The 20,402-nt window shown below is 38.0% G+C and overlaps 1 protein-coding gene across 2 annotated transcripts in view; it reads right to left on the bottom strand.

Annotated features, from left to right (window-relative positions):
- WWC2 (WW and C2 domain containing 2) overlaps positions 1–20,402 on the bottom strand; it is a 166,505-nt gene that overhangs the window by 116,059 nt on the left and 30,044 nt on the right. The window contains exon 1 of one of the 2 annotated variants that reach the window (XM_082863904.1): positions 15,356–15,901. The exons of the other annotated variant lie outside the window; for it this stretch is intronic. The gene's annotated coding sequence lies outside the window, so the exon portion shown is untranslated. Of the gene's footprint in view, positions 1–15,355; positions 15,902–20,402 lie in introns of those variants that run through there. 2 annotated transcript variants of the gene reach the window in all.

Raw genomic sequence — 20,402 nt, 5'->3', positions numbered from 1 at the left:
AAGTCCAAACTATACTGATACTTTCCAGAGTCCAAGGGACAAGCAATGTTTCTCCATCCCCCTTTTTCCTTTCTGAAACTTTGAGGAAAACTTGCATTAATTAAGGAAAAATTGCATTAATATATCCTAAATCTAGATTCCAATTTATATGGATGGCTTATGCCAAAATAAAGTATTCACTTTAAAATTTAACCTTTGAAATTATTTTGTTTTAAAAATCTTTTTTTTTTTTTTTAAACTGACAACTTTGGCCTCTGTGAGCCTCTGTGATGACTTTAAACTCTGTGTAAGACGGAGATCTCTTCACCTTACCCACTGAAGGCAAGAGACAGGACCAGATGATATGTAGTGGTTTCTTTAGCAAAATAAGGTTTTAAATTTGTCAACAAATAGGAGCAGATCCAGAAACAAGAGTAGCTCTAATGAAAAGGCAGAGTCCATTCTCCTGAAAAAGGATTCACGGTAACGAGTAGGTAACAACTAACAATTTTCAGGCCAACCACTCGCTCCTTGTCCTACCCAAGAACCAAAATGCCTATCAAATGGCCCTTTCCTGGTCTGTTCGCCAGACTGCCTGAGAAGGCGGTCTGGTGGGCAGAAAACTCCCATGCACCCCGGAGGCCTCCCATGAACTAACAGAAGAGCAGATGAAGGAAATCCCTCTTTACAGAAATAGTCCAGTTAACAAATGAATAAGGGATGACTGACATCATCGTCTTGCAACCCCCAGTTGTCATAAATCTAGACACTCAGCATCAACAACACTAATTTCCTTCCTAATGTCATAGAGAAATATCTCAGACATTGTATGCTTTCTACCACTAAAATATGTATATATCTATATCTATGTATCCTGAATTTGATCAAACCTATAGATCTATTATCAATTTACAAGAAATACAAAATTGCACAATGGGAATGCTATCAGGAAAAAAAGGATGAAGACAAGCTGTGGATTATAAAATGCTTAAAGGGATTTTTTTTTTTTTTTAAAGAATCAATCCACGGTGCATGTAGTTTTATCAGGATAATTACTTCATAAGAAGGGGCTATAGAAGTCTTCCGGGGTGGCTGGCAAAGTTCTAGTGTCCTGAGTGGTGTTAGAAGGGTATTCCCTTTACAACAATTCGTTAAGCTGTACGTTTGTTTTATCTGGTTTCTCTCTCTCTCTTCCTACACACACACACACACACACACACACACACACACACACACACACACAATAAAAAAGAGTTTAAAAAGAAGAGTGAGATTCTAAAGGTAATTCCAGATTAGCCATTAGGCAGACTAAGTATGTGCTAAAGTGCTTAGAATATCAGTAATAAAATTCTCCTCTCCTGCTCCTATTCCAATTAGAAAGAATAATTTTGGATTTAATACTTAAAAAAAAAAGGAAATGAAGAGGTCACTATGAGGAAAAGTCAGAACTCTGAGGAGGTCCTTAGAATTCCTTTACTAGTTAGTAAAGGAATTTAAGTAAAGGAATACTCTTTATTTTGAGTTATCCTGGAGGGACACCATATAATCTTTACAATGCCTGGGGGTACTGGGTTTGTATTTGCCTTGCCTTTTCTTAAAAACGAAATCTCTCACCTTCACGTGGGGGTGAGAAGGAGGTTTGGTGGGTCTGTTCTTAATTGCTCATCTTTACTAAATGCTTTTCAGATCTTTTTTTCTAGCTCCCTCAAGACACCCTGGTTTGGGAGAGAGCTGCTTCTCTAGAGATTCCAACTTGAATAAGAAAGTCTCTGCTACAAGGAGCTCAAACTCAGGGACAGAAGTTGCACAGGAACATGGATAATTCCTTGCCGAGCTAAGAGCTAGAGCCAGGACACAGACAAAGGAGCAGAGATGTTACGTCATTCCCTGAACCCTGCAGCCTATTCATGTCATTTATCTAGTGCCAACTTTGCAGAGGAAGGGAACCACATTTAACCTACAGAGAAATAAAGAAGGCAGCAGGGAACATAAAAGCAGAGTTCGGTAAACATTACACTAGCTTAGCAAGAAAAATCAGAGATGTATCTCAATGTTCTTCATCTAATTTTAAAATGGGGAGGAGGATATAGAAGCAGCATGATAATCCTAAATATGTTCACTTAGTTAAAATTCTAAGATCTAGATATAATTTAAGGAAAGTTCAACAGGCATTCTATTCCAAGTTTGTTAAATTTCACTATTCATTAGCAGTGATATAAATATGGGATATGTCATTACCAGATTAATTCTTGGATAGTTTTTATATATAAATATCCCCAAAATCACTTTATATCCAAAAAACCACTGTTTAGTCAAGACAGGTATTTTTATATGAAGGGGAAGCGTGCATACCTAAAGTACTGTGAGACAACCACCAATCTCACTCGCTACATATACTTTTTGTACTCAAGTAGGTAAACCAGAGTTTAAGGGCAGTTTTAGTAAGATCAGCTAACTGCAGAGCTATAATTTCACAGAGTTCTAAAATTTCTTATAACCGACTTTTATTTTTTTAACTACTCAAAGCTAAAGGATTATTCAATACAATCATTCTAAGTATTTGTTTTATAAAGGCTGTTCCCATTCATATTGAACAATGACACAGAATGAGATATATTAGCATGTGCAAATATATACTTTACCAGAGAAAAATATGTTTCACCTTTTCTTCTTATATTTGTCTTGATCTGCTTTTATGTTTGTCTTTATGATGTTTCGGAAAACAGAACTTAAAAGAAATAAATTGTTTGGACAATCCTTTGTTTTAACATCATTCAAAATCTCTTACAACAAGAATATACTGAAATCCTAAATGAAAACATCAGAAATTTCTGTACCATTTTCAGATTGATCCTAAACTTTTAAAATTTCATTATGCTGTCAATATCATCCTTTTACAACATTTTTAAGCAAAAGGTTGAAGAGGTTTTACCAATTAAAAATCTCTTGAGATTCACTTGGTAAAACTGCCACATTTTAAGAAGCTACAATGACAACAGAGTAATCTGAGTGTTTGTTCCTTATCACAGGTGTGAAGCTCCCTCCGTTGCCCCAAACTTTACCCTGTTGTGCAGTTACTTGTGAGGAAAATAATAGGAGTTATAATAAGGATCTGGCTTTAACTCAGAAACCCAGTCATTACACACATGAGCTGTGTGGCTTTGGGCAAATTACTTAGTCTCTCTGAGCCTCCACAGCCTTACAGAAAATAGAGATTATATTATGTATGTACATGTGTGAGAATTAAATAATGCTATACACATATAGCATCTGAGATAGAGTGAGAACTCAAAAGTTCCTACTTCCTTCTCTTTTCTCATCAGAAATGTTGAGAGTGGAGGGGTAAGAAAAGTTTGCCTATGATACACTCTAGGTCTGGAATAGTGGTTCTTCTATTGTGGTCCATGACCCGTGGCACTGACACGGCCTGTGAGCCTGTTAAAAATGCAAGTTCACGGCACAGGCCCCAGCTCAACCTCACAAATTACCATCTCTCGGGATGAACCCAGGAAACTGGGTTTTCATAAGCTTTCTAGGTGTTTCTTAAGAACATTACAGTTTGAGAACTACTGTTCTAACAACGCAGAGTATTGACAGCCAGCATCCTCTCGCGATTCCTCATCCCGTTTCCTGATTCTGGCTGACCTCCCGCTCCTTCCCCGCTCGCCATCCAGCTCCCTCAACTGCCCAGCTCCAGAGACTCTGCTTTTGACTTCGCTGGCTCCCTTCCCAGACCACAGCTGGTTGCTACCCCTCCTGGCAGTCCTCTCCTGATGACAATGAGGTAACTGTCACATCGTCACCCCAGCACCACCCTGGTACACAGACAGACAGATATCCACCCAGGCTGTACAGTGCCCTCAGGAGCAGGCTGGTCTGTGCCCATTTGAATCCCAAGTGAGTGACCCTTCCTGTCCAGAAAAAGCATCATTCTGCCAACCCAAGGTACCTGGGGCAGAGGGGAACTCCCAACAACTACGTCTCACTTTCAAGGCTTTACTTGGAATTGACAAGTCAACTGAGGAAGGTTTTACAGATCTAGCTGGCTAGTTCCCAGAACCAAGTCCACACCCACAACCCACCGCCCTGACCCAGCTGTGGAAAATGCTCATCCAAACCCAAGTCACGGAGCTCATTACAATTTATGTCTTTTCAACCACTCTGTCTCAAGACGAGACAAAAGGAGCAACACTCTTGCAAACAGATACTCTAAACAGCAGTTATGATGGACACTCGCCAGAGGTATACATCTCAGTAGTTACTGGCCTGGACCAAGAGTATCATAACTATTTACTAGACAAATACTTCTGGACGAGAAAGGCCTCCCACACAGTGTGAGAAGGCCGACTGTGCACTGTAGTGGATTTCCGTCGCTTCAGCTGCTTAGCACCCCTAACCTGCGAGAGGGAAGATGTCTTGCCCGCTCCCACGTGGCTACAGTGGGGACCACTGTGCCCAACCTGCTCCCTAGCAAGGATGTGGCCAGGAAGGGCCAATCATATTCGGCTGCCCAGAGAGATTACTTATATACACTATGACTTCAACAATATAAAACGTGTGCAAATAAACTATGCTTAGAAGATAATATGCAAACATTATTTTTAAATATTGGGCATATGGGTAATTATTAGCAACTATTCTTTAATACTGCTGGTCTATCATCTTTCAACAATGATCAAAGAAAACATGCTTGCCAGGTATGTTTTCACACAGCTTGAAGATAAATAAATATTACCCAAAATTTTCTTTATTTATGTAAAAGCCATTGATATTCATTTATATTCACTTACTTTGAGGCAGTTGCGATCTTAAATGTTTTATAACACACATTTAAAGAACCCTCTCTAAAACAACCCTCTGAGGAAACAGGCAGAGAAGCCTACCAGAGGGCTGCACAGTCAGGAATCCACAATGCCGGAATCAAAACCACTCGCACCAGGCAGGCCATTCTGCTTCTCGACTGCGGGGCTAAATTCATTACACTTTCTCTCCATCTATGGAGTCCTCACTCTACAGAAGCACAGAGAGTTCTATGGGAACCCTAGCTCGTCTACGGCCATCCTTCCTTGAGCTGGGATTTTTGTCAGATTTCATCAGCTACATAAAACCAAATCCAGCCAGTACTTAGAGACACAAGAAAAGCACGGTGGCTTCAAGAATGCTCTAGATGTTACTGAGGTGACACTTTTCCCCAATATTTAAAAATAATAATGTCTGCTTGCATATTACCCTCTAATTAGAATACAACGTGTTTACAATGAATAGCGTTCCATGTACAATGAACATCATTAAACAAATCTTGTCCTGTTATAAGCAGTCAGGATGAAAACAACTGAAACTGGAATAACCTCTTATTAGTGAGACATAGCATGAATGGGTAATGACATCTGGGATCATACATTTTCTCTCTACAAAAATTTCAATTAGTCCTGGCAGCCACGGCCTTAATTAGTATCTTTGAATATTAATTTTAACCTTCAAAAGAATGATTTAGCAATGCTCCAAGATTATGAAATTAGACAAAGCAGTTTTCTTTGCCCTAGTACATTTCAGTACTAATCTCCTAGTAAAACAATCTCTAAATTTGTAAACTTTCTTAATTTTCAACTGAAATTCCAAAACAGGACACTAAATTAAACACTAAGGTTTCACAGTAAATAATTAGTATTTATTCAAGTCAAAATGGTCACATTTCACCAAATTATTACCTTAAGTTATCTCTGCAGCCACTTCAACACGTATACGCCAACCAGAGGAAAAGCTCCCTGATTTGGACTAATGAAGTTCCTGAAAACTAAACTAATGAAGTTAATTAACCAACTATTAAAAGGTAACTTAACTTTGCTACATTTCAAATGCCAGGTAACTCAAACTTGGGAAACTAATTATTCAGGAGAAGCTCTGAAGATGTGCAAATGGCACATCGGTTGATACGGATTTACACAGGATTTACACAGGCTGTAAGTGGATTTACACAGGATTCTGAAATACAGGCACCTGTAAAAGGTCCTTGAAAAGTTTATTATTATTTCCTTCTTTGTGGCTCTGAATCCATTATCTCAATTTCATCTTCACTAGTAGTTTGGCCTTTCTATTAAGAAAGAGCTCACACTAAGAACATCAACCCCATATAAATTCATAACTTAAAATATGCAGCATTTTCAATTTTATTAAGAACTTTCATTAAATTTCATCTCATATTCTAGAAATAGAACTTAACCTAATTCTTACCTTAAAATGATTGTATACTATTAAAAATACATAAAGCTAAAAGAATGATCACCAGATTATTTACAGCCGCTTCCCAATTATCCAAAGAGGTCCATACATACTTAACATGACAGAGACAGCAAATGAGTCTCATCTCTATGGCAACCTAATCAATTAGTAATGACCTCCCAGAGCATGTTTTAGAGAAGGATTCTGATGCAACAGAGCCAGGACTGGGATGCAAGTGAAGAGTGCAGTAGCACGGGTGCCATGCTTAAGTCACCTACGCCCACTATCAATAAATATTCAGAGACTGCCAAGTTAGTAATTCAATAAAACATAATCTAAAAAAAAAATTAGCCTGCAAAAGTGAGTGGCACATTATGAATTCCAAAGCCAAATAAAAGTGATTTGGGGAAAATTTCGCTTGTTGCTACATCTTCTATCTGGTGATTCTCTTCTGATGGTGCCAGAGTGAATTTCACTGTTCATTCTGCCAGGAGACTGGATTTTCTTATGCTTCACTTTACATTGCTCATTCTGGGAAGAAAACTGCATTTTCTTGGTTTTCACTTTATATATAATTTATGGAAGGAAGTTGAACATTCTTGTGTTTCACTTTACAGGATACTAACAGTAAAACCACCCAGCCCACACCCTGATACCCTTGGGTAACATTAGCCTGCTGCTGAACAGGGGCCAGACCATACACCACATGGCTCTATTCCAGGGCTTCTCGAAGGGTGCAGCCAGGGAATGTGCCTGGGGGCAAGGGTATTCAAATCCACAAAACAGGCCTGGCATTTAAAATGTAATTTCAGTATTAAAGTAGGCACAAATGCATTATTTAGAAGAACACAAAATTGGCATGGATCTTTAGAAGAAAAGAGATTACAAAAAATGTTCCCTTTATGGAAAGACCTGCGTGCGCGCACTCACAAACACACACACACACAAACAGACATACCCTCTTGGGTTCAGTCTTTGCATTCAGAACACTTTGGTGGAAAGCTCAGAGAAACACAGCACTGTGCCATTATTGTCCATAAACTGAGGACTGACTCGGAAAATGTATCTTGATTTTCAAAGGGGAGAGGGGTAGCAAGCTGATCTTGGTAACAGCTTCCAACAAAAAAAGTGCATTCGGGCAGAAAAAGTTTTGTTTATTAGAGTTATATCTGCACCCTAATCACATTAATAATAGCGATACTTAACATCTGAGCATTTCCAGGCAATATGACCCCAGAACCTGGGGGTGTTATCCTTCCATTACTTGCCAAGAATATTCCAACTAGTAGTGGGCCTTTGTATTTCACATGATGTCTCCTCTGTCCACAATGTTCTTCTCTCAGATATTTCCCTGGCTCATGCCCTCACTTTCCTACCACTTTTCTAAAACAGCACTCCACCCGATCAAGACTGCTATTCCCCAATCGCCTTACCTTCCTTCTTCACAGCACAGACATGGTGCTATGCATTTCTCTGTTTACCTGCTAACCTGCAGTGAACACTCCACACAGGCAGCACCTTGTTCTGTTATGCTTTTCACATACTATCAAAGCCCACGAACAGTGCCTGGCATACAGCAGAAGAATTAAAGATTTGTGGAATGAATGACTACTAGACTGTATTTTTTCAGAAATGTATCATATGAGACATGAAGATATCAGATTTGTATGCCTACAACACACTCCAACCAGGGCAGAAAGATGTACTCCCAAGGCCTCCCCAGCAATGCCAAATAGTCCCCTTATTTTAGCAACACATACCACCTGGCTGCCCATAGAAATGCCAAATATTTTGAAATAAGCCCATTGGTGATACAAATGTGAACCTAGTCACTCTGGTGATAATTTTTGTTAAAATTGACCCTCACTAGAAGGTAGTGGAGAACCTATCCAGGCACAGAAGATGCCATATTTGTCCCTTGGAGTGATGGTGAGGTGCTATAGACTGTGCCCTTCCAAAATCCAAATGTTAAAGCCCCGACCCCCAATGTGACTGTATTTAGAGATGGGGTCCTTAGGAGTTAATTAAGGTTAAATAAGGTCATAAGGGTGGGGCCCTAATCTGATAGGACTAGTGGTCTTATAAGAAAAGAAAGAGAGAAGGATCCTTCTCTCTCCACCCACACTGGTGGAGAAAAGCCACGTGAGGACACAATGAAAAAGGGGACATCTACAAGTCAGGAAGATAGCCCTCACCAGAAATCAAATTGGCCAATACCTTGGTCTTGGACTTCTAGCCTCCAGAGCTAGTGGCGTTTCCTTATAGCAGCACAACTAACACGTAGAGAGTCGAAAATCAGATGATGCGTAACAGCCTTGAAATCCTTCGAAACCGGCTCCTCTTCTCCTGCTCAGTCCTCCCCATGTGGTTCGCCACAAACCTGTCTCATCCTCACGGACGGGCCGTTCTGGTTAGGATCCCCCTGCTGCAGTAACACAAGTCAGCTCTGAAAGGGTTTTGTTTCTATCTCCATGTCTTTCTAAGCCTCAGTAAATCTAAATATGGGGGTATCAATAATACACTTCATAGGGGCTTGTGAAAATTAAACTAACCTGTGGTGAAAGTTTAGAGCAGTATGTCACACAGAGTAAATGCCAAATAATACTGGGTACTATTATCGGGAGCAGGGCCATCCAGTCTTACTTCCAAAATAACACTATGCAGTGTGTATAACCAGTACCCTCGTTTCAGGAAACTGAAGCACAGAAAGGTCACACAGTAAGTGGAGGAGCCAAGATTTGAAAGTAGGCAGTCTGAATCCAGGGTCTAAGCTCTCAACTCAGCGACCGGCCCACAGTGAAAACCCTGTAAAGGTTATTGCTTTTATTACTAATGTCACACTATAATCTTAGTAAAGAAAACAAAAGTGGGCATTAATCAAGAAAGCAATTTATTTTTCCTTTCCAATGCTGTCCTTATAAGGTCTCATCAATTATTTTATCTAACAGAAAAACTATAATTCTATCTGCTTAAAAAGAATGCTTCTTTGTGTGCACTAAAAATAGCTGTTATCTCAATATATTCCTCAAAGTATTGAGACGTTCTGAGTAAGTAGTTCTCGTTTATGACTCCTTTGTGAGTCAATACCTTCCACGAATAACAATGAAGCAAGTCTGCTTTGGTCTCTATTAGCAGCACTTGGCCACTCTCCCCTTGGAACAGTGGTCTCAAGTCTTGCATAGGAAAGAATCGCTGCAACAACTACCTGTAGAATACACATTATTTTCAAGCACACATGTAATATTCACTAAAATGGCAATATACATACATATTCTCTGACTCCAACTGCATCAGAAATCAAAATCAAAGACAAATCTTTGTTTTGGGTAAAAAACAAAACAAAACAAAACAAAACAGCTAAAAACTATAAAATGTGTAAAACAGCATGATAAAACCCAACAGGTAAAAACATAAACAAATTCAAGAAAAGAACCATGTCGTTAGATTTACTATGTATGAAGTGCAATTTTTAAAGAGAAAAGACCAAAATCTTAAGCATCCCTTTTAAGAACTTTTTAAAAAATCAGTAAAATCGACCCAAAGTAGAAGAATGGAAATAAGTGCAGAAAGTAATGAAACAGAAAGCAAATGATAAAGATGAATAATGTCAATGTCAATGTCAAAACTCATTTCTTTGAAAAAAGTAATATTGACCAACCTCCTACAAAAACGGAAAAAGGCAAAAAATTAAAATACAGATAGACAATAGCAGAAATGAAGAGGAAACACAAGTATAGATGCTACTACCTAGATTAAACATATATGAACTTCTCATGAATCACTTTGCGCTAACAGATTTGGACATATGGATGAAATGAACAAATTCCTGAAAACTGAAACCCAAAAAAACTGAATAAGAAAGAGAAAACTTGAATTGTTTCATAAGCATTAAAGAAACTATATCAGCAGTTAAAATGCTACACCCATATATTATTTTATAGGCTTGTTCAACCAAACAGTCAAGAATGAAATAAGGTTGATATTACATCAACTATTCAATAGTATAGAAAAAGTGGGCACATTCCCCAACTCATTGTATCATGGGACACAACCTTAACAACAAAATTTGACAACAAAAGAATGAGGAAAGACAATTATAGGTCAAGTTCACTTAAGAACATAGACATAAAACAAAACAATAGGACATTTAGTTGGCATTAAGACATATACATTAAAGTATTTTAACATCTCTAAAACCAAAACATCTTACAGTCTAAGATACTTTATAATCATGATGTGCCACTTAAAAAAATTTATATCCTTGAAATAGGGATGCATGTTACATAAATGGCATTTTCAATTTGAAAAAAAAAGTATTGGCAAATCAAACTCTAACAATAAGAATAATTCATAACCAACTTGGGTTTATCCCAGGAATGCAAGGTTGGCTTAACATCAAAATATCAATTAATGTATTTAATGCAACATGCCATTCACAAAAGATAACTTAGTTGATTATCTCAAAAAGAACAGAAAACCTTTTGATAAAATTCAACATCTTTTGGAAAACAAAACAAACAAACAAAAACCTCTTACATGCTAGGAACAGAAGGGAACTTCCTTAACATGATAAATGTGTCCACAAAATGCCTATTTACATTAAAAGCATTTCCTGTAGGATTTAGAACAAAACAAAGATGCCCCTTATTACTATTTCAATTCAACACTGTATTGAGATTCCAAGCTAGTACTATATGGCAGGAAAAAGACATAAAAGGATTAAGGATAAGCAAGGAAGAACAAAAGTGTCCTTATTTGTAAATGTTATCACAGTCTTCACATAAATAACCTAGGAGACTTTTGCTACCAAATTCTGAGATTCATTATAAAACTATAATATTTAAGACAATGTGATAATGGCAAAAGAACTGTATAAATAGACCAAAGGAACTGAAGAGCAACACAAAAATAGAACCACACAAAGATTGACACTTGAGATAGAGAAACTGATGTGGAAGATGTATTACTGTTCAGTTGGAAAAGTTGGACTTTTCAATACATAGTACTGTGGTGACAAGTTAGACATATAGGGAAAAAAATGAAGCTGGTCTCATCCCACCCCCCACACTCAAAAACCAAGTCCTAGTGATTTGAAGACCCAAGTGCGAAAGGCAAATCTCTAAAGCTTTGCAAACATAATACAGTAGAATACCTTATGACCTCAGGATATAGGATACAGTTTTCTTAAACAAGAAACAAATGCACGATCATATATAAGAAGATGGGCAGATCTGACTATGCTAACTTAAGAACCGTCATTCATCAAAATCTCCAGGAAGAAAGGGAAAAATAAGCCACAAACTGGGAGAAGATATTTACAGCACAAATAACTCACAAAAATTTGTTCCTAAAATATATAAAAAACTCTTAAGAATCAATAAAAAACTAGCAAACCATTCAGAAAAATGAGCAACCAAAAAAATCCCCACCCAGGAATTTCAAAGAAAAGGTAAACAAATGGCATCTAAACATATGAAAACATGCTCAACCTCATTCATAATTAGAGAAATAGAGAATTATAACTACATGGAGGTATTAGGTTCAAACCCACTCAAATGAAAAAAATTTATAAGTTAGACAATGTCCAAATGTTGCCAAGAAATGTGTGGAACCAGGAAATTTCATTTATTGCTGGAGAGTGTAAACTGGAGAGTGTAAACTGCTTTACAAAAAATTTTTTTCTTTTGAAAATTTGTTTTTACCTACTAGAGGTGTACATGCAACCATATAACCCAACAAATCTACTCCTAGATATACATTCTGGAGAAACTTCTCTTGCCTGAGAAGATGTATAAAAAATGCTTAGAGCAGCACGGTTCATAATAGGGAAAAACCGGACACAAATCCAATGCCCACCTGCTATATCTATACAATGTAAGACCACACAGCAATAATTATAAGTAAGTAACAGTCATCAACATGGATAAATTCTAAATTTTAATTGTGTATTGACCTTAATGTATTCTTTTTATCATAAACTATTTTTAAAAAATATTTATTTATTTACTTATATATTTTGGCTGCACTGGGTCTAAGTTGTGGCATGCAGACTCTTAGTTGTGGCATGCGGGATCTTTAGTTGCAGCATGCATGAGGGATTTAGTTCCCCGACTAGGGATCAAACCTGGGCACCCTGCATTGGGAGCATGGAGTCTTACCCACTGGATCACCAGGGAAGTCCCAATCATAAGCTATTTTTTAATTGACATACAGTAAAACTGACATCTTGGAGAGTGTATAATTTCTGAAATGTAACAAATGTATAGATTCAAGTTACCACCACCACAGTCAGAATACAGAAAATTCCATCACACCCAAAAACTCCCTCATTCTACCCCTCTGTAGTCACACACTCCTCCTCCCACCATCCCCAACCCCAAACCCTGGCAAACACTAATCTGTTCTCCACCACTATAAATTCATCTTTTTAAGAAGGTTGTATAAATGGAACTATACAGTATTGAACTTTTTGAGACAGAAGTCTTTCACTAAGCATAATGCCACTGAGATTCATCCAAGCTGTTGCTATCATTGTCTCTGCTGAGCAGTGTTCAACTAGATATAAGTGCTGCAATTTGTTCATCCATTCACCCACTGAAGGACATTTGGGTGGTTTCCAGTTAGGGGGGATTACGACCAGAACTGCTATAAACATTTGTGTATAGGTTTTTGTGTGAAAGTAAATTTTTACTTCTCTACAAAAAGTACCAACAAGTGGGACTGTTGGGTTTTACGGTAAGTGTGTATGTAACTTCATAAGAAACTGGCCAACTTTCTTCCAGAGAAGCCATCCCGTTTCACATTCCATCAGCAATGGACGAGAGTTCCACTTACTTCACAACCCCATCAGCAGTTGGTAATGTCACCATTTTTTCATTTTAGCCATTTTAATAGGCATGCAGTGGTATCTCATTGTGGTTTTAATGTGCATTTCCCTAAAAGCCAATGATGTGGAACATTTTTTCATTTGCTTATTTACCATTTGTGTATCTTCTTTAGTGACATGTCTATTCAAATCTTTGGGGCATTTTTAAAACTGGATTTTATGTTTCTAACTGTTGAGTTTTGAGAGTAATTTATAAAATATATAGTCAGATATGTGATTTGCAAATGTTTTCCCCAAGTCTATAACTTGGTTTTGTATTTTCTTACAGCATGTTTCAGAAAAGTGATTAACTTTTATGGAGTCCAGGTTATCATTTTTCCTATGAACCATGTATTTAGTATCATGTCTAAGAACCCTTTGCCTAACAGAAGGTCATGAAAATTTTCTCCATTGTTTTTTCTAAAATTTTTATCATTTTACATTCACATCTATGACCTGTTTTGAGATTTTTTTCTGTAGAGAATGTGAAGTTTACAGTTTTTTTTTTTTTTGGCATATGGATGTTCAACTGTTTCAATACCATTTGTTGAAAAAAGCATCTTTTCTTCAATAAAGTATATTTGAGCCTTTTTCAAAAATCAACTGTCCATATTTGTGCGGATCGATCTCTGGATCCTCTGTTGTGTTCCACTGATCTATACACTCACCCTTCACAAATATGACACTGTCTTAATTACTTGGTGGTTAATTTTATGTGTTAACTTGGCTAAGCCACAGCACCCAGATATTTGGTCAAACATGAGTCTAAATGTTGCTGTGAAAGTACTTTCTGGAAGAGATTAACATTTAAATCGGTAGACTTTTGGGTAAAGCATACTACCTTCCATAATGTGGGTGGGCTTCTTCTAATCAGCTGAAGCCCTTAAGAGAAAAAAAGATTGATGTCCCCTGAGGAAGAGGGAATTCTATCTCTATACTGCCTTTAGACTCAAGCTGCAACATCAATTCTTCCCTGCTGGCCTACCCTGAAGATTTTGGACTTGCCAGGCTCCACAACCGTTCAAGCCAATTCTTTAAATATATCTCCTATTGCTTCTGTTTCTCTGGAAAACCCTGACTAATAAAATTACTAGAGCTTCACAGTAAGTCTTACCACTGGACAGCGTGTTCCTCCGACTTCATTATTCTTTTTCAAAATCTTTTTCTCTTTTCTAACTCACTTACCTTTCCATATAAATTTTAGAATCAACTTGTCAATATGTGCAAAAAATTCTGCTGAGATTTCTACTGGAACTGATTAAATCAATTTGGGAAGAACTGACATCTTTACTATATTTAGTATTCCAATCTATGAATATATTTCCCCATTTATTTAGGTATTCCTTGATTTCTTTCACTGGTGTTTTTTATTTTTTCTTTTTTTCTTTTGCGGTACACGGGCCTCTCACTGCTGTGGCCTCTCCCGCTGTGGAGCACAGCCTCCGGACACGCAGGCTCAGCGGCCATGGCTCACGGGTCCAGCCGCTCCGCGGCACGTGGGATCCTCCCAGACCAGGGCACGAACCCATGTCCCCTGCATCGGCAGGCGGACCCTCAACAACTGCGCCACCAGGGAAGCCCTCACTGGTGTTTTAAGTACTGTAAAGATTACAGTTTTGTGTACTTTAGGTTTTATCTAAGTATTTAACTTTTTGAAGCTATTGTAATGGTATTGTTTTAATTCTGGGTTCCAATTATCCACTGTTAGCTTATAAAAATACTGTTTTAATTTATGTACATACTGCACCCTCAAGGAGGTACAGCATTACTCCCCAGTCCTTAAGTGTCCGCTGAAAGCATGATTTAAGTTGAAGACTCCATGTCTTCAGTTTCATTTGTATTCTCTGTGTTCCTAGAAAAAGTGCTCTCTAAACCCAGAAGACATGCTGTAAATGTCAACTAACAGGTATTGACAAGATGCCTATCTGTGATCAGTGAAGTCAGTAACATCTTCTTCATGACTTTTCAGATCCACTAAGATACAGCCCATAAGGTGCCTCCTTAATATCTGCTGTAGTTATTAACAGACTTTACTACAACCCTTATATCTAGTACTATAGTATAAAGATCATGAAAGGCAGATTTTCCCTATACCACTAACTGGGAACCTCCCCAGAATATGTGACAATTCAGTAAGGGCTTTCAAAAGAAAAGAAAAATAGCTCATTTGTCACCAGACCATTTAAAATATAACATTTTGGCTCAGAATCAGATGACATACAATGATTACACATAAGAACTTTAATGGAGGAGGAAACTCCATTTCTTGGCAACATTTAGAAATTCAAATACCTTTGTTAAAGGTATTCCAAAAGCAAAACCTGTATTTCCACCACCCCTGCTTCTCCAGGCTCTTCTTGATACAGGATGATAACATACTTCAGTTGGAGCCTACAGTAAAGGAGAAAAGTCTCAGCTTTAAATATAAAAAAGCAAATGTAGCATAAAAACATTTTCCCATATTGGATTCCACAGGAACTGGGAAACTTTCACCAAAAGTCACATTGACAAACAATAAGCCAGCTTCCACTAAGAAACAGAAGGCAGCTTTCCTTCAGTTCTTTTTTTTTTTTTTTTGCAAATTAAATCTCAACCTGGTTTTAGCAAGTCCCAAGGAAAAACTAGGACTTCCAATCTTGATTAATCTAGATTAGCCTCTGTGCCAAGGAGGCTGGGCCATCAACCCTCAAAAGACTTCCCAGACAACCTCCTTTTACACTATTCTTTCATTGCATCTTGGGTTTCACATTGTGTGTGTGTGTTTCCAGAAAGTTTTAAGTGTTTAAGGATATACTTCCTGGGATTATTTCTGTTCGTTACTAGAGAAGTTTCTCTGAAAATAGCCAAAGCAATCTTGAGAGAAAGAAGGACAAAACTGGAGGTATCATGGTTCCTGACTTTGAACTATAATACAAAGCCATCATAATCAAAACAGTATGGTACTGGCACAAAAAACAGACACATAGATCAATGGAACAGAACACCCAGAAATAAACCCATGTACATATAGTGAATGGTTATGAAAAATTATGACAATTATTATGACAAAGGAAGCAAGAATATAACAATGGGGAAAAGACAGTCTCGTCAATAAGAGATTTTGGGAAAACTGGACAGCTACACGAAAAAGAATGCAACTAGACCATCTTCTCACAGAAATAAACTCAAAATGGATTAAAGACTTAAATGTAAAACCTGAAACTGCAAACCTCCTCAAAGAAAACATAGGCAGGGGCTTCCCTGGTGGTGCAGTGGTTAAGAATCTGCCTGCCAATGCAGGGGACACGGGTTCGAGCCCTGGTCTGCGAAGATCCCACATGCCGCGGAGCAACTAAGCCTGTGCACCACAACTACTAAACCTGAGCTCTAGAGCCTGCAAGCCACAACTACTGAGCCCGCGCACCACAACTACTGAAGCCCGCATGTCTAGAGCCTGTGCTCCACAATGAAGAGAAGCCACCGAATGAGTAGCCCACACACCGCAACAAGGAGTAGCCCCCCGCTTGCTGCAACTAGAGAAAGCCCACACGCAGCAACAAAGACCCAATGCAGCCAAAAATAAATCAATAAATAAGTTTATTTTTTAAAAAAACAAAAAACACAGGCAGTATGTTTTATACAATGGGTCTTGGCAATATTTTTTGGATCTATCTTCTCAGGCAATGGCAACAAAAGCAAAAGCGGACAAATGGGACCACATTAAACTAAAAAAAAAGCTTTTGCACAGTAAAGGAAACCATCAACAAAATGAAAAGGCAATCTACTGAATGGGAGAAGTTATTTGCAAGTGATGTCTGATATGGGGTTAATATCCAAAATATATAAAGAACTCACACAAATCAATATCAAAAGACCAATCTGATTTAAAAATGGGCAGCGGACCTCAATAGGCATTTTTCCAAAGAAAACATACAGGTGGCCAATAGGTACATGAAAAGATGCTCAACATCACTAATCATCACGGAAATGCAAATCAAAATCACAATGAGATAACACCTCACCTGTCAGAATAGCTATCACCAAAAAGACAAGAAATAACAAGTGTTGGAGAGGATGTGGAGAAAAGGGAACCCTTGTGCACTGTTGGTGGGAATGTAAATTGGTACAGCCACTATGGAAAAGAGAACGAAGGTTCCTCAAAAAATTAAAAATAGAACTACCTATGATCCAGCAATTTCACTCCTGGGTATTTATATGAAGAAAACAAAAACACTAATTTGAAAAAATATCTGCATCTCAATGTTCGTTGCACCATTATTTACAACAGCCAAGATAGGTATAAGTAACATAAGTATCCATTGATACATGACTGGATAAAGTACATGTGATACAAACACACACACACGCACACACACATACATATACATGTATATAAAACTCAGTCATAAAAAAGTGAAATCTTGACATTTGTAACAATATGGATGGACCTGGAGGGTATCATGCTTAGCAAAATAAGTCAGACAGAGAAAGATAAATACTGTATGTTTTCACCTATATGTGGAATCTAAAAAACAAAACAAACAAATATACAGAAACATACTCACAGATACAGAGAACAAACTAGTGGCTGCCAGAGGGGAGGGAGATGGGGGGAAGGGTGAAATAGGTGAAGGGGATAAAGAGGTACAAACTACCAGTTATAAAGTAAGTCAGTCACAGGGATGTAATGTACAGCACAGGGAATAGAGTCAATAAAAATATAAATTTGTATGGTATGTAAGTTACAAAAATATCAAATCACTGTTATACATCTGAACCTAATATAATATTATAAGTCAACTATACTTCAATTTTAAAAAAGAAAGTTTTATGGGTTTATTTATTATTTTATATGTGACTGTCAGCATACAGTCCACAATTTGTGATGGAAGATTCCAGAATGATCTGCCTCTGATACTTCCAATCTTCTCACTCCCCATAACCATTCCAGGTTCAACCCAGGCCACTACGTCTGGGAAAGTCAGGCTTATTAAGGTATAATTAAACAGCATACAATTCACCCTTTGGGTACACAATTCTATTAATTCTGACAAATGCGCACTACTGTACAACCACCACTGCAGTCAAGAAACAGAGCATCTCCACCACCTCCAAAAGCTCTCTCTTCCCCCATATAGTCAGTCCCTCCTTGTACCCCTGGCAACCATAGATCTGTTCTCTGATCTGATAGATATTCCTGTTCAAGAATGTCATATAAATCAATCCACACAGTACGCAGCCACTTGAATTTGGCCTCCTTCCTAAGTCCACGCATTCTCAATGGGGGAGTGAAGGACCCCTACTGTCTCCAAAGAGGTGAAAACTGATTCTTGGCACGTGTAAAAACCTTAGGTATTTCAATGGTCTGAGTGTGCCAAAGGGCTACAGTGCATAAACAGATAGACAATACCTCTGTGGTATTAAAATTTCATGAGGGGGCTTCCCTGGTGGCGCAGTGGTTGAGAGTCCGCCTGCCGATGCAGCGGACACGGGTTCGTGCCCTGGCCCGGGAAGATCCCACATGCCGCGGAGCGGCTGGGCCCGTGAGCCATGGCCGCTGAGCCTGCGCGTCCGGAGCCTGTGCTCCGCAACGGGAGAGGCCACAACAATGAGACCCCTGCGTACCGCAAAAAAAAAAAAAAAAAATTTCATGAGGGGAATGGGCAATTAGGGAAAATATGTAAAAGGGCTGCAGGGTATAATAATTTTTTAAAGGTTGAGAATCATTGATTTTGCATAATGCATTTGAGATTCATCTATGTTGCTTCATTTATCAATAATTTGTTGCTTTTAACTATTGATAGTATTTTAGTATAAAAATGCCAGTTTGCTGGGCTTCCCTGGTGTTCCAGTGGTTAAGAATTCGCCTGCCAATGCAGGGGACACAGGTTCAAGCCCTGGTCCGGGAAGATCCCACATGCTGCAGAGTAACTAAGCCCATGAGCCACAACTACTGGGCCTGCACTCTAGAACCCATGAGCCACAACTACTGGGCCCAAGTGCCACAACTACTGAAGCCCACGCGCCTGGAGCCCGTGCTCCGAAACAAAGAGAAGCCACTGCAGTGAGAAGCCCGTGCATCACAACAAAGAGTAGCCCCCGCTCGCCGCAACCAGAGAAAAGCCTGCGCACAGCAGCAAAGACCCAACACAGCCAAAAATAAAATAAATTTTAAATTTAAAAATAAATAAATAAATAGAACCAAAAAAAGAAAAAATGCCAGTGTGTTTATCCATTCATAACTGATGGTACATGCTTTCTATTCTCTTGAGCACAAATCTAGGAGTGGGATCACTGGATTGAGAGGTAGGTTATGCTGCTTACCAAAGTGGCTGTATCATATTGCTTTTCCGCTAGCAACGTATGAGCGTTCCAGTTGCTCCCCATCCTCACCAGTGCTTGATATTATCAAGTTTGTTTATTTATTCAGCCATTCCAATAGAGGTAGTGGTTACCTCATTATGGTTTTAATTTGCAGTTTCTGAATGACTAATAGTTTCTTAGCGTCTTTTATGCATATAGCTTCTAAGAGCATATCTTCTTTGGTCAAGGTTCTGCCTAGATCTTTTGCTCCGATTTTATTAGGTTCATTGTTTTCTTATTACTGAGTTGTAAGGAAGAGGTCAGTCTTTAACATGGTCAAAATGAAGAGTTTTTTAGAAAGTTAGGACTCTGAAAAGAGAGAATATATCAATCAAATAATAAGTTTTATATCTACCATACTACTTTCCTTATAAAAATATACTTTATCATAATATTCATAGTTCATAAACAGTTATATAGTGTTTTTGTTTTCTGTAATGTTTTTTATTTCTATACCATTTTGTTTCTTTTCTTTCTAGGATAAGGACAAATTTTTTATTGATTCATAATTATATAAATTTTATAATTATTAACTTATAATTCTTTTAAGTTAATGCTTAGGTCAGAGTTGGTAGCCATTAAACTAGGCCAATGGCTCTGAAATTTCCTTGTCGCCACCTTTAAAGAGCCAAATTCCTCACAAGCCACCTCCTCCACCCACCATTTCTATTCTTTTGTGGAAAATGAACTCAGGACTAACAGAAACTTGTGGCTATATGAGAAAAATCTGGGAGGATTATTATACTATATACTTCCCTGTTTTAGCAATAAATGTATATATGTATATATATTTTAAGCACAATTCACGTATGTCTGAAGTTTTGTTACTAGAAAAGTATGGGTACAAAATACCACTGCTGTAAATGTGCATCACAACGTTGAGTTAACAAAATAACCCAAAGGACTAAATTGAAGACAGTGACACTCAGCAAACCGAAATTAATAGTTAGAAAGTAAAAGAAGCAACTGGAAACAATAACTACCTCAAGACAATGAT

This window comes from Leucopleurus acutus, assembly GCF_964270905.1.
Source record: "Leucopleurus acutus genome assembly, chromosome: 21".
Lineage (NCBI taxonomy): Eukaryota > Metazoa > Chordata > Mammalia > Artiodactyla > Delphinidae > Leucopleurus > Leucopleurus acutus.
The sequence above is the reverse complement of the archived record's forward strand: the minus strand, read 5'-3'. Positions and strand labels throughout refer to the sequence as shown.